Below are 14,625 nucleotides of genomic sequence, written 5' to 3' on the forward strand. Positions count from 1 at the left end.
GGCTTCAATTGTAAAATACTACAATGACATTTTTCCTACATTAGACTCCTTCCTATATGTCAAGGTGACTTTGTCTCTATACCCTTGCTTAAGACAAGGGCTCATGGTGTATTGTCTCTTTACTTATGCTTGAAAAAAGGGACCATATTGACTTTGTATCTTTACTTGTAGTTACTTTATATCTTTACATATGCTTAAAAAAAGGGTCTATGTAAATGTTTCCTCATATTTATTTTTGTCTTTCACTCACGGTTATTGATAATATTTATGACCATTTTTTATAATTACCGAATTTGACTTTTGATATATAGGTGATTTAAATTTGGTGAATTTACCCTTACTTCAAATCTTTACTTGTGCTTAACAACAGGGCCCATATCAATGTTTCATTACACTAATTTTTTTTTCCCTCATGGTTATTGATAAGATTTATGACCATTTTTTATAATTAAGAATTTTGACATATAGATTATCTAAATTTGGTAATTTTTTAGTTTTGATAGTGCTAAGAGGAGTTGTGTTTATGGCCTTATTTATATTCCAGATAACATGATCAATTGTTTGTTAATTCTGGACTCTATTCATGTTGTTATTGATTGTGATTAGTCCATAAATATAAATATAGTAATGACATTTTTCATTATGTTGAACATTGGACTTTTTCCTATTGTGGTGTGGTGATTGTATCTTTACTTATTCTTAAGACAAGGATCTTCTATGACTTTGTTCTTTAATTATACTTAACACAATAATCTATGGTGACCTTATATTGTTAATTAAAATTAAAATAATAACTTATATAATATTTTATTGTATTTATTTTTATTTCTTACTTATTATTATTAATATAATTTATGATTTTTTAATGATTAATTAATTAAAAAAATTATAAATTTTATATTTTAATAATATTTTATATTACTATATTTTTTTAATATAATTCCATTTTTATTTTAATAAATTTTATAAATGAATTTTTTAGTGATATACTAAGATATATAAATCCCAATTTACATTAACCAAAAAAACCATGTTAAAATAAATAAATTTTAATATAAAAAAGAGAGAAATCTGAATGTTGAACGTTTCGCTGAGAGCAAAACCTTGACCTTATATGTCCTATTAATGATACTCACTGGTTGATAAAATAAATATGCTAATATTTCCCATTTAGTAAAATTTAATTTAAAAACCACGAATATATACACACAAATATCCCAAAATATCATCGTCGTTTTGTAAGTTGATTTAAATACTTTCTTAGTCAATACCCCGTAGCAAGGAGCCGAATGTCCATGTCCAAAATCGTTTGACCAATATGTTAAGACTTTGTAAGGATCCAAAATCCTTTGACCAATATCTTCGGAATCTAGGAGAGAGTCAATCCAAATAGGGCACGTAATAAAAAAACCACTTTCCATACAATCTCATGGCATATGTTCAACTCTTTTAAAGGGTCCTTCCAAACCTAAGCTTCATTCAATACAATCACTCTTTTGCCTACTTAATAACTCTGAAGAAAATCTCCCCTATTCATCATCTTGATTTTTAAAGAAGTAAAATATTTATGTGGAAAATGATTGAAAACGTGTTTTTCTAAAGAAGGTTATTTATTCAAATACAAATTACAAAAAGAATAGAATATGTAAATTTTCTTCAAAAATCTTGTATCTCGTAAACCAAAAAAAATAATTAATCTTTTAATTAATTATCTAATTCAACTCGAATGGTTTTTATTATTAGAGTCATATTTCAGCATCACTTGCCTTTATACCGAGACATCTTTTGCTCAATGGCATGACTTATTTTTCTCTTATGTTCACTTTGGTGTTTGTGCTTTGATTATTTAATTTCTAATCCTGAAACAAATTTATATATTTGAAGGTTCCTATTGGCCTTTCCCACATTTCGGCCTTTTGTGGTCTTATTATTTATTTATATTAAAGCAAATCAGCACCCTCATGATTGTGTATTTAAAAAAATGATTTCTTCTTTAGTAGGTTCTCGTGGGTCTGTCTCGTGTCACGGACTTTCCCGTATTAAATTATTTAATGGTTATTTTACTCACAAGTCAATCATCATAGGTCTCCTAAAGCAAAGACAACCTTCTATTCATACTACGTTGAAAGCCATTATTATCCTTATATTTTAAAGCGCTCTTTATTAGTGAATTGTTTTGTAAAATTAACTATAAGTGATATCCAAGTAGGATGCTTGATTCTCAATCACCATTTATATCAGGTTGCGTAAGCAATGCTATCTTAGTAGTTTGTGACATCTTCCTTGGACTTTAATAAACTTGGATAAGATATGAGAGAATAATTTTACCAACCTCTTCGATAGAGTTTTTTATAATAACAACATTTGGTATCGATCATATATATGTGGGGGAGTTGTACATCCATTATAGTGATTTCGATTCGGTCCAACATTAAATCAATTAATGTTCATTATAATCTAAAATTATATTTAATAATTTATTTAAGTAAAATATACTTATAATTTGAAATATTTATAAATACTTTTTTTGGGGTCTTATTTTTAAAGAGTGTTTATCTTTCTAATTTTATTACAATGAACTAAGTTTTATAGGGGATTTGAACTTTGGGGTTTAGTGCAAGACCTACCTCCCCACCACTTGAACTATAAAATCTTGTCATATGGCTCAAGGAGTAGGCTCCCCCACCCTCATCGAGTCTACTCTTTTGCTAATTCATAAATTCTTGGTAAATCTAGCTTATGAGCCACTGGATATACTCTTGTTGTTACAATGTCAACCTCTACATTGATCTTACACCTCATCTAGATAACTCCAACAAGTTATTAATTTAGCATGGTAAAAAAAAATAGAGAAAGAAAAAAAGAAAGTCATAGAAGATTTATATTAGTTGCATGTGCCATAGTAGAAACATAATGCTCATTGTAATGGTACAACTCATAACATATGTTAGTCTTTTTGTTTCTTTAACCTATTATCCATTAGTGATAACTTTCCATCATTTTTTCTTTCTACAGACTTTTTGTTTTTAGTAATTCATTCAAACTTACTAGTTCAGTAGCGATTAGTCAATAGTGATTTACTTGCATTTAAATAATTAGTTAATTACTTTGCATGTGTTGATTTTTATTCTCCATATAGAGGCTTATGATTGCAATTAATTAGCATATGTTCACCGCATGGAGGGATATGCTTGACGCATTTTGGCGTGTCTATAATATTCTTGGCACAATTAGAGTGCATTAGTTGGAGAGATACACTTTTCTAATTTAGGGTAATTTTTTATATGTGGACAGTCTTTTATTCTAGAACAAAAGGTGAAGGGAGCATTACAACCAAGTATCCATTGTAATTATTCTTTCATTGTTAATGAAAAGTATTGTGAGTGTTGCCACATATTTATTATAATCTAGCAAAAAATATGCATTGGTTGCAAGTAGGAAGGAACAACAAGTAAACTACATAATCATATGCAATGCAAGGAAAAGAGAAAACACAAAAACTAATGGAGAACCAAAAAATCAACATTTATATTAAATATCCTCAACAACCAATCAAGATTAGTACATAGAGTCAAGTAGGAGCATATACATAATATGTCTAAACCATTATGATAGTTTAACCATTTGAACTGACTTTACTAGACTGACTCGGTTGGTTGACTTAACTGGTGAGTCGACTGGCTTACAATATAATCTTCTGTGTCAACTTGATTGGGCTAGTCGATTAAGTCGACTAGCCCTTCCAACATCTTCCCCACCTTGAGTGCCTTCTTTTTCCTAAAGAAGGGGGAGATTTGAAGACTTAAAAAATTTGAGAAAATTAATACAACGGATAGAAATACAAGTAGAAAGCGTAGAAGAGAAGAGTTTTTTGTTGGTAGGGAGTCATTTTGTTGTTGATGGAAATGGTTGAGACTTCTACTACTCGCAGGATGGTTGTTCAACAAATATTGTAGGTTGGTGGACTGATGCTTCTTGTGTCGCATCGACAGAACTTTAGATATGAATTCCACATTCTCTGTTTCTCTGACGACAACTAGTTGGACCCTTCCACTTTGATCTCTTATATGTTTGAGTGTTTTTCAGGTTTCGGGCCGCATTATGATATTCTTGGCTCGAAAAAATGAAAATTGGGCTAAGGAGGGATCTGTTCTATCGATTGTTCTTGGATAGGTGCTTCTCAAAAATCCATTTTATAGATGATTAGTGCAAGTGATTGAAGGTTTCCATTGAATATCGACCAATATTTTACCAATTGTTGGGATTTCACCTCCAAAGACATCAAATCTACCAAGTATTGGATTTTGTGAGTCACTGAGCTTTGTCAGGTTAGTCGTTGGTTGAGTATGCCTTGATGCTCTAACTATTCAATTCTACTATGGATGATTTCTATCTAATAAGTGGCAGTATTCCTTAATCTATGCCTTCTTTCCTTCCCTAAGTTGTGAGTATGAAAGTTTTTAGATGGTGTACCAAAAACCCCCACTTTAGTTACTGGTGACAAATAACCATAATAACAGTAAAAAAAAGCGCAGAATTTGCTAACACCCTTCAAATATGCAAAATACTTGACAGAAAACCTTTCAAAGAGCAATTATACAAAATAGAAAAGTAGTCAATAGCAAAATAACAGAGTGAAAACCCAATGGACATAAAATGATATTTTTATTGAAATTAAGTATATTGCATCCAATGAGGGGAATATGCAAACTAAAATCTACAACATCCCCCTCCATGGGATGGGTTCTTTGACATCATGTGCTTCAACTACAAATCTCTTTGTCAATGATTGCAATGGGAAAAAGGAAGTGATGGTTTCTTGAACTCAAATGTGGGAGATAATTAAATGGTCATGTGTAGAGAATGAGGAGAAAACCTTTGTATTTATAATAAAATATTAGGATAGATCTAGATCTAGAAAAATAAAAAATAAAAATATTAGACCAAATCAAGATCTAGCCATTACGAATATTTTATTATATTTTAGTGAGGGAAAGATTATTTCAAATGATCAAATATATTTATTTAGAAAATGGTTAAAGTAATTTACAATTGACAAATGATTTATTAATTACTTTATGGGGATAAAGTCAAAGATAAATTAGAAATAATGATTAAATATTGATTTAATAATTATCTCGTGAGATAAATAGGGGATAAATATGAAATAATAAATAAATAATGATTTATTTAATTATTCATGAGTAGTTAAAAGGCCCACAGGGCTTTAGATTGACGGTGAATGGGTGTGCTGTTAAGGCACTCCTTGCGATAGGTCACCGGTTCAAATCCCCCGTGGGTACTTAGGTTAGTCTTAACTAAAAAAAAAATAAAAAAATTCATGAGTAGTTAAAAAAAAATGGATAGAAATAATCATTAAATAGTTATTTAAAGAGAATGATAAATAGATAATGATTTATTTAATTATTCTCATGTGTTTTTTTGGGTTTTAAGGAGGAATAATTTAGGAAAATGGTTCTCTAAATTATTTCCTAAGGTGAAAATGAGCTTTAATATGTAAAAAAATATCATACATGGTGTACTTTGACCAACCAAGTAAGAAATTGCTAGGTGATGATTTTTTAGGTGATAACAAATTGCCCCCTCTTGTATGAGTGTTAGGAGCACATCGTATGATTGAAATACATTGTAGGTTCACTTTCACGAGACACCAAAGGGAAGTTAGAGAGAGAGAGAGAGAGAAGTGAAGGGAAGAACTAAAACTAGAGGTGGTGAGACCTACTTTCCATATAGAAATCTCCTTTTATGGTGAGTACATGATCTCAATGAGCTGGGGGTGGCATACCCATACCTGCCTAGATAACTTATTACAAAGAATAATGGTGCACCCAATAATGTGGGTCTGAGCATCAAAGTAAATGATACATAATGTGCTAACATCAATGGGATAGAAAGTAATACAATGATATAATGAGTCCCATATACATATGTTCGTGGAAGAAAGAGGCCAAGACTAATAAAATGAAAATTGTTGCACTAAGTACATAGGATGGAATTCCCCCAAGCTAATGTGAGGGGGAGATCACAACTGAAGTCTCCCTGCTAAACAAGAAAGGGCTCTTAAGATCTGAATGAACCATCTAAACGAGAGGCTCATGTTGTGGGATCTTCGATTAGTGGAAACTAAGACAGTCAAATTTATGTAACTACATTTGAGTTTGGATTTTTATCTGCTTAGTGTCGGGCATGTGGGGGGCTACTTGAAGGGCCACCCCCTCACGAGGTCTGGAACATTGAACACGCACTCGGTGGATGCTGGGATAATCTGTTGGAGCACCTGGACCATCAAGTGTATGATTCTCAATCGTGGTAAATAAGATGGAGTTGAGCACATGAGAAACAACAAATTCAAAGGTAACAATGATTACCTTTGGTTAATCTAAGGAACCAGACAATGATGAAGGTTGGAACCAAGATACGTGACCCTCTAAACCACTCTCCTGAAATAAAGGTGTTGAAGTTTACATAAGAGGGCACCACCAGAGTTGAGACAATGAGACATCTTCAACAAGGGGGTTGAGGATCATAGTAATGTGACCAATAAAGACTTACACCAGGGATGATGATGGGGAAATAAGGGGAGATGTGAATGCATGACTTCCCTTGTCAGAGTGTAATATGAAAATTTGATCTAGCAATGATTATCACAAGTCTAGAGGGGATAGTCAATTACTTAAATGAAGGCTTTTCAAAGAAAGCTTAAGACAATTGGAGGCCAAATATGAGCAATACAGGATGAATGTGACACACAGAGGGAATAATATATTGTAACAAGACTCAATGGGCCACTTATTAGACTCCATGAGACATAAGGGTGACTCATCTTTGATGCTCTAAACAAGGGTGACTCAATAATGCTTCCACAAGGTAGAGACATAATGGGACCATAAAACATGAGCAAACAATGGTTAACAATGATGAAGCTTGGCACATAATTCGATAGGTGTAAATACAAAGTGGTGTGGTTCTAGAGTATGAGATACTCATGTGAAGGGATTCGATTTTAATAAGGATTAAAGTGAGACCTCATGGAAAAATTGGCTTCCTGATGAAGTATCAAATTACCAAAATTGAAGAGAGGCCCATTATAGATCTCGAGGAGAGCTTTCCAATGGCGTAGAAAATTCATTAAACTGTGCGAGGTTTTTTTCGTAATGGTCAAGGAAAAAATTAGGGTTTTTCCTATAAAAGAGCTTCTTGCTCCAAATTTTGATTCATTTGTGCATTGTCTTGTTGGAGAATATGGAGAGAGGGAGAGAATCATAAATTTTGGTGAGCTCATAATGAAAAGACTATCTATTAGACTTTGGATATCAAACTTTTAGGTTGGTGGCATAACCCTACTCATAAGATTCTATGGCTTGGATTTCTAGATTAGGGTTTTATTTGGGTGAGTGAAACCCTTGTATTTACTCAAGGTTATAGCTCATCTATTTAGCCATTTCCGGCACTAGCTATCATAGGAAAGAGGCCAAAATTTGTGCCCCAGTGTAGGTTTTGAAAGAAAAATTGCGTTGGGAACCTGGTGAGAGGAGGAAGACAGGGGTCTCCCATAAGGTGAATGTTAGGCCCCTATACTACTAGTGTGACCCCTTATTGTTATTAGTATAACCCACTTATCATATTGATGTACCCATGTAGTGCCCATATTGTTACTATTGTGCCCCATAGAAGCCCACTATTGTTATTATTGTGCCCTTAAATTATTATTTTTATGTCGGCTTTGATTATGTTATGCCCCATTAGACTCCTATATATAGAAAGGAGGTCTTTTCATTTGTATCATCCAATAATTGTTCATTTATGTAATGTAAAGGAGGTTTCCCCCTCGAAGAGGCTGAATTCTAAGGCGTTGATCTATCTTTTCTATCTTTTCTTGAGCTGGTTTCATAACATTTGGTATCAGAGCTTTGGATTCTAGGGTTTCACTGCTCCAAACAGGTCATCGTGGCATTTTCGCTATAACTTTTTTTCTGTGACGTTTCAGAAGTCACAAAAAGAACCCATTTGAGAAGAAATCGCGCTGAACCTTGGGTCCGAATTTCAGATCGTTTCGCGCTATATTTGCAGAGATATGATCTGAGGAAGTTGGTATTTTTGCATACTCCTGAATTACATTCCAAACAGGTGACCTGGGGAAAATCGTCATAACTTTCTCTCTAGGGATCGGATTGAAATTTTGTAAGAAGGTACAGAAAGAGGATAGACTGTAGTTTCTTTTATGCGTTTTTTAGATCCAAAGGTCGAAACGTGACACGTGGCACTTCATACAATTTCGCTCTTTTGGAAAGGTCTATAATTAGGTCATCTTGGGAGATTGTGCATAACTCTTTCTTAGAGAATCCAATTTGGATCAGACTGGTGGCATTGGAAAGAGGACACAGAGGGCTACTATAGGTCACAATTTTAGAACTTAAAGATCTAAAAGTACAGAGTTATAGTCATTTCAAGGTCGAGCTCCTAAAATCAAGAAAAAGCAAGATGAGGAAGTTTGATGGCAAGGATCAGGTAAATTGGATACTTCAGATGGAGCAATATTTTGATCTACATGGTGTACAACTGTTACAAAAGGTATGTATTGCATCTTCATATTTAGAACCAGATCAATTTTTATGGTACGAAGGGCTTTGTTCTCGTAAACAACTTGTTACGTGGTCAATTTTCACGGAGGAAATGATAGCACATTGTGAGGATACAAAGAGCAACACCTTCTTTAGAGCAACACCACAACAATTGGAAAGAGTAAAAGGGCTTTGTGACATAGTGGAAAGCAAAATTATGGAAACCAGGAAGCGTACCCCTCACAACTATAAATATGGAAGTGTTGTTTCTCCTAGCCTTCCACAACCTACAAGGGTTACACCACAACAATTGGAAGAAAAAAGAGAAAAAGGGCTTTGTTACAATTGTGATAGCAAATGCACTAAAGGTCATAAGTGTGCTGAGAAGAAATTATTTTACATAGAATATGAAGAGGAGGAAGAAAAGGATCAAGAAACATCAAAAGAAGAAGATATATGCCAGGACCCCACCCCAGAGAAAGAAGAAATGAATCAGACCATATCTTGTAAAGCATTGGCAAGAATTACCACTCCTCAAACTCTCAAGATAGAAGGACATATCAAGAAGAAAAAGGTGCAAGAAGTGAAAGATCACATCAAGAAAGAAGAAATGAATCCAACCATATCTTGTATTTCATTGTTCGAAATTACCACTCCTCAAACTATCAAGATAGAAGGACATATAAAGAAGAAAAATGTTCAAGAAGTGAAAGATCACATCGAGCATCAAGAAATGAATCCGACCATATCTTGTAAAGGATTGGAAGAAATTACCACTCCTCAAACTCTAGATATAGAAGGACATATCAAGAAGAAAAAGGTTCAAGCAGTGAAAGATCACATCGAACATCAACAACAAGTTCTCCAACTTTTAAAGGATAACGCCACTTCAGTGCAAAATCAAACGAAACAACAGGTAGATCAACATCGTAGTGAAAAATGTTTTGATGTAGGTGATTGGGTATTTTTACTGCTACATCTCAAGCAAGCTATTTATGAGAAGGAAATGTTGGCAATACTACATGCAATTAAAAAATGGCGACCTTACCGAATGGGAAGACTCTTCAAGGATGAGGATGTGGAAGCATTGTTTTGTGCTATTTATATTATCCAACCAGATTGGATAAATGAAGCAAGGGATGAATGGAAGAAGCACGAAGAAGTATGGCCACTTATTCAAAAGTTGCAAAAGATCCCAATTCAAACAATATTGCCAGAAACTGAAGAGGAAGGAAAAATCATATTGGAACCTGGAGCAGTCACAGAAACAAGAACCCAACAGCTACGAAATCGATCAATTTCAGAGTATCTCATCAAGTGGAAGAACTTACCCGCTGAATATTCCACATGGGAGGACAAGAATTTTATACAGAAGCATCAAGAACTACTCAAGCGTTGAGGACAACGCTTTTTGAAGGAGAGGGGCATGTTACGCCCCTATACTACTAGTGTAACCCCTTATTGTTATTAGTATAACCCACTTATTATATTGATGTACCCATGTAGTGCCCATATTGTTACTATTGTGCCCCATAGAAGCCCACTATTGTTATTATTGTGTCCTTACATTATTATTTTTATGTCGGCTCTGATTATGTTATGCCCCATTAGACTCCTATATATAGAAAGGAAGTCTTTTCATTTGTATCATCCAATAATTGTTCATTTATGTAATGTAAAGGAGGTTGCCCCCTCGAAGAGGCTGAATTCTAAGGCGTTGATCTATCTTTTCTATCTTTTCTTGAGCTGGTTTCATAACAGTGAACATTAGGTCTAGAAATATGTTTTGGTGCTATGTAATTGACAAATGATCACGGTCTTGTGCAAGTATGGTAGAGAACAAATTATTATGGCAAGGACGATATTTTGATCATCTTCACTCTCAGGTTCAAGGGAACAAAGCAACCAAAGGGGCTCTTGCATAGCATGGGTTGTTGAAGTTTGTTGAGAACCCGTTGATGAGGGAGGGGGAGCCATTATTATCCTGAATAGTGAGATATTGGGATGCATATAAAGAGGCATTTGTCATATAGGGTTAGGAGATGAAGATAACCATCCAGGACATATACGTTTTAATAGGATTTCCACCCTTGGGGGTGGTTAGTGAGATACATCTCATGAAGCCTAGAGGGAGGCATGTGGATGAGTTTGTGGAGTGTCATTCCATGTTCAGTACTTGAATAAAGGATTTGGGTATCAGGGTACAATATTTTGAGCTATTGGAGATGGAGGTTTTAAAGACAAAATATGTTTTCATATTGGGTAGCCATGGTTTCCATCGAGTCATTGGGGGGCAGGAAATTCTAGTGGAAAGTGTTCTCACAGGGACATACTATGGGTGGGCCCAAACATTATTAACACTGTTGAAACACCAATGGAGTCTATGCAAGTGAGTGATGAAGGGAAAATTTTCATTTGGGATAGTATTGTGCTCATTCCTCTTTGAGAAGATCCCCACTCTACGATCACATATGCAGATCCTTGATGGGGGGCCATAGGAGCCCAGGATGTGTCATTGGGGACAACTACTCCAACGAACAAGATGAGGGGTTATTAGACAATTATTCCAGCCTGATTTTTTTCCTAATAGGATCAACTTCCTATCTACATAGATGATTATCCATACTCTACAATGAACTTACAATGGGATCCTTAGCTACCACTTCCACCAAGACTAGCATAGGGACTGGACAATAACTGATAGATGCTATATGTTGGTTGCAGCCATATATTAGAAAACATATGTATATGGTACTACTTTTCGAATGTATGACATGCATATATAACATTAGTGAGGCTAACATGACATATGGGGTGACCTACAACACATGAGGCTACAGATTAGGGTGGATCCACATCTCAGCAAAGGCCAAAGAGTGATGAGCTCATGGAGGACATTAGGTGTAGGATCAACATAGTACTAAGCATGTGTAGAACGAGCTGGAAGATTAGTACATGGATGTGTGTGCAAATATTACCTTTGGTTGGTGAGTGATTTTGAGATGTGCAGCTATGATCGGTCAAGCTATTAGTGATCTATGGGTTGCGAGAGTGGACCCTTTGGCCAGAGAGCCTCAAAAGAATAATGATTAGGTATAGGGGTGTAGGTGCCTCTAGTTTGGTATGTATGGTTATAACATGCTATGGAAATGTCGAATGTATTTATAATAGTGGACTCTAAACTCTTTTTATAGATTTTTTGATACATAATATGATTATGCATGGTTTTATGATATTCTCATCATTTACTACTCATGGTTTCCTTCTTAGGGATCCATGTGATAAATGCCAATCTAGAATGTTATTTGCAATTTTATCTACATAGCTTTTCTTGGGCTCTAGGAACATGATTAAATGAAATGGATTTAAATTCACATGCCAAAATCTTAACTCTTAGATATTTTCTAAATAGGATAGGGTTGCGCACATGATAAACACCATTCAATTGCATGACAAGCAACAAGAAATCAAGAAAAATATGAAGGTGAAGGATGTGGTGATCAAGGGCATCAGCTAACAAACCTATCATTGCATCATATTCAGATTGATTGTTGATGGAAAATCCTATGCATACACCATTGTAATGGACTAATGAATACAAAGGGGAAAAATGGCCCAATCTGCTTAGGCTAGATTCCTAGAGAAGCGACTTGCACTGTCGGCATAGCAAATATACATTGTGGATGATGGATCCATATGAAAGGCACAAGAAGACAAGCTATGATGAAATATGAAACCTACCTAAACAAACGTGAGATGAAAAATAAAGAATATGCATTGAAGAGGTAAACATTATGGGTATAATTTCTTCAGGTAGAGTGCATTCTAAGGGTTAAGCAGAATTCCTATTTTGGGCCTTCTAAAAGATATGCCCCCTTTCCCAAACATTTATAAATTATATAAGGACCATGCCATCTTTCTTCAAATTTTCCATGTCCCATGACATCATGGGATTGATTGTAGATGAGGATGAGATTTCCTTCATGATAGGTATGGGGGTGGACCTTATGATCATACTAGGATTTAGTGTTCTTTTTAGCCACTTCTGTAGTTGGCAAAGAAACTCAACGACCTTCATTGGCATGTTCCAACATCATGAGCCTTCTTTTTAAAGGTTCAGTGCCTGGGAGAAATTTGATGACAAGATGAAGGGAGGAAATTTTACACTTGTTTGGTATGACTTCCTCCTCTCCATGAACAAGGTGGATGGAAGTGAACCTAGTGGAAGTTTTAACATAAGTTCTATTGACCCACATTGCATGGAAGAGCATTTAATTCCAGTTGATCGTATGTTTATTCATTGTTCATTGAAGCATGATCTTAATGATTTTGTTGATGGCTTCAACTTGTTCATTCCCTTGGTGGTAATAAGACAATGAATATTGATTTTCAAAACCCAATAGTGAGGATAGCTCATGCCAAATATCATCTTCAATGTGTCGGCCACATCTAGAGACCAAATGTTTTGGAACCCCAAATTGAGAGATTACATGGTCGAAAAAGAATAGGGTTGCAGTAGCTGTGGTGTTATTGAAAGTAATCATAGATTCAACACATTTCATGAAATAGTCAACAACACAGATAATGTATTTATGGCCATTGGCATAGGTAGGTTGACCCTCTGCAAAATTGATGGCCCATTTACAAAAAGGACCGACTGTGATAATAGGGTGTAGAGGGGCAGGTAGAGCTCATGCCTTGGTGACATATAATTATGTGGTAGCTTCTACAACCACCCTCTAATGTTTTTCCCATGCCTAGATTTTGGAGCCTACCTTCTATAACCAGGAGCTCATCATTCACTGTCATCAAGTACTCATGTTATCTTAACACTTATCTTTCACGCAGTGCTTGTGATGTTTTGTTTTGATCCTAATTTGATACTTTTCATACATAAGCTATCTCTTTCCTTGACTTTGAAACTTTGTGTGTCTTCCCTTCAGAAATCATGCAAACTTGGAAGGCAGACCAACCTTGAGGATCTGAATTATGAAATCAAGAAAGGCAGGCCAACCTTGAGCTTAGAAAATGCACAATCCTAGAGAGCAGCCTGATCTTGAGCTCATAAATTACGCAGAGCCATCCTTCCCCTTAGAAATTATGCAATTCACTGAGGCAAGGAATTTCCTAACCCCTTGAGCCCGGGATTTGCGCAATCTCCTTTAACAATGTGAAAAAAATAGTTTCCCTAAAAGGAAAAATGGGCATTGCTAAAAAATATGAGTTTCCCAATTGATGTCCAGTCTAGTCCACTAAGCTGTTAATTATGACTTTCAAAGAAGTGGCTATTTTTCCTTGATTTTAGGCATGTGCGTTAGAAACCATAACCAACCGAGATATATATAATATACACCACTAGAGCTCATTTTCACACTCAGTCTTTGAGCTCTAGCCCTCCTAAGGAGATCAAGGAACCTTCAATTGAGTTTGTGACGTTTTTCTGGGTGAGTTTTGCTTTTATCGATTTTTGTTTCTTTTTCTATCTCTTTTTGTCATTTCACTTCTGTGAGTCTTGTTTCTCTTGTTTATCTTCATATTTGTTGGTGTTTTATCTTATATTAGCTTTTACAAGTTTTGTTTATGTCCTTCATTTGCATTTTACAAGTGTCACATCATCTTCTTGTTTTTACCCATTAGTGGTCGTTGTTTCAGTGACTCCCTATGCATGCTTGCTTTTCCTTTTTTCATGTTGATCTTATGCACTTTATTTTCACTCAACTATGTTTCCCTTAGTCATATATGCACTATTACTTGCACTATCACTGATATCTGCCACTTTTCTATCCTCTTCCTAGGAATATTTTCCCCTTACTTGGCCGGTAGTTTCCATGATCAACTCAACATTACACAACTCCAAGTCTCAAGCTTCATGCTTGGCCTCTAAGACTGAACAATGTGTAGTCCCTAGTTTGCCCAACTATGCATTTCGCATTTTTAGGGCTCAAGCCTCACCCTTGGCCACTGAGACTACGAAATGCACAGTGTCTCCCTGAGTCTTCTCAGGCTCAGACTACACATTGTGCAGTCTCAAGCCTCAAGCCTC

Source organism: Pinus tabuliformis, chromosome 8 (assembly GCF_031772625.1).
Source record: "Pinus tabuliformis cultivar Carrire ecotype Pingquan chromosome 8, CPIR1, whole genome shotgun sequence".
NCBI classification, from domain to species: Eukaryota; Viridiplantae; Streptophyta; class Pinopsida; order Pinales; family Pinaceae; genus Pinus; species Pinus tabuliformis.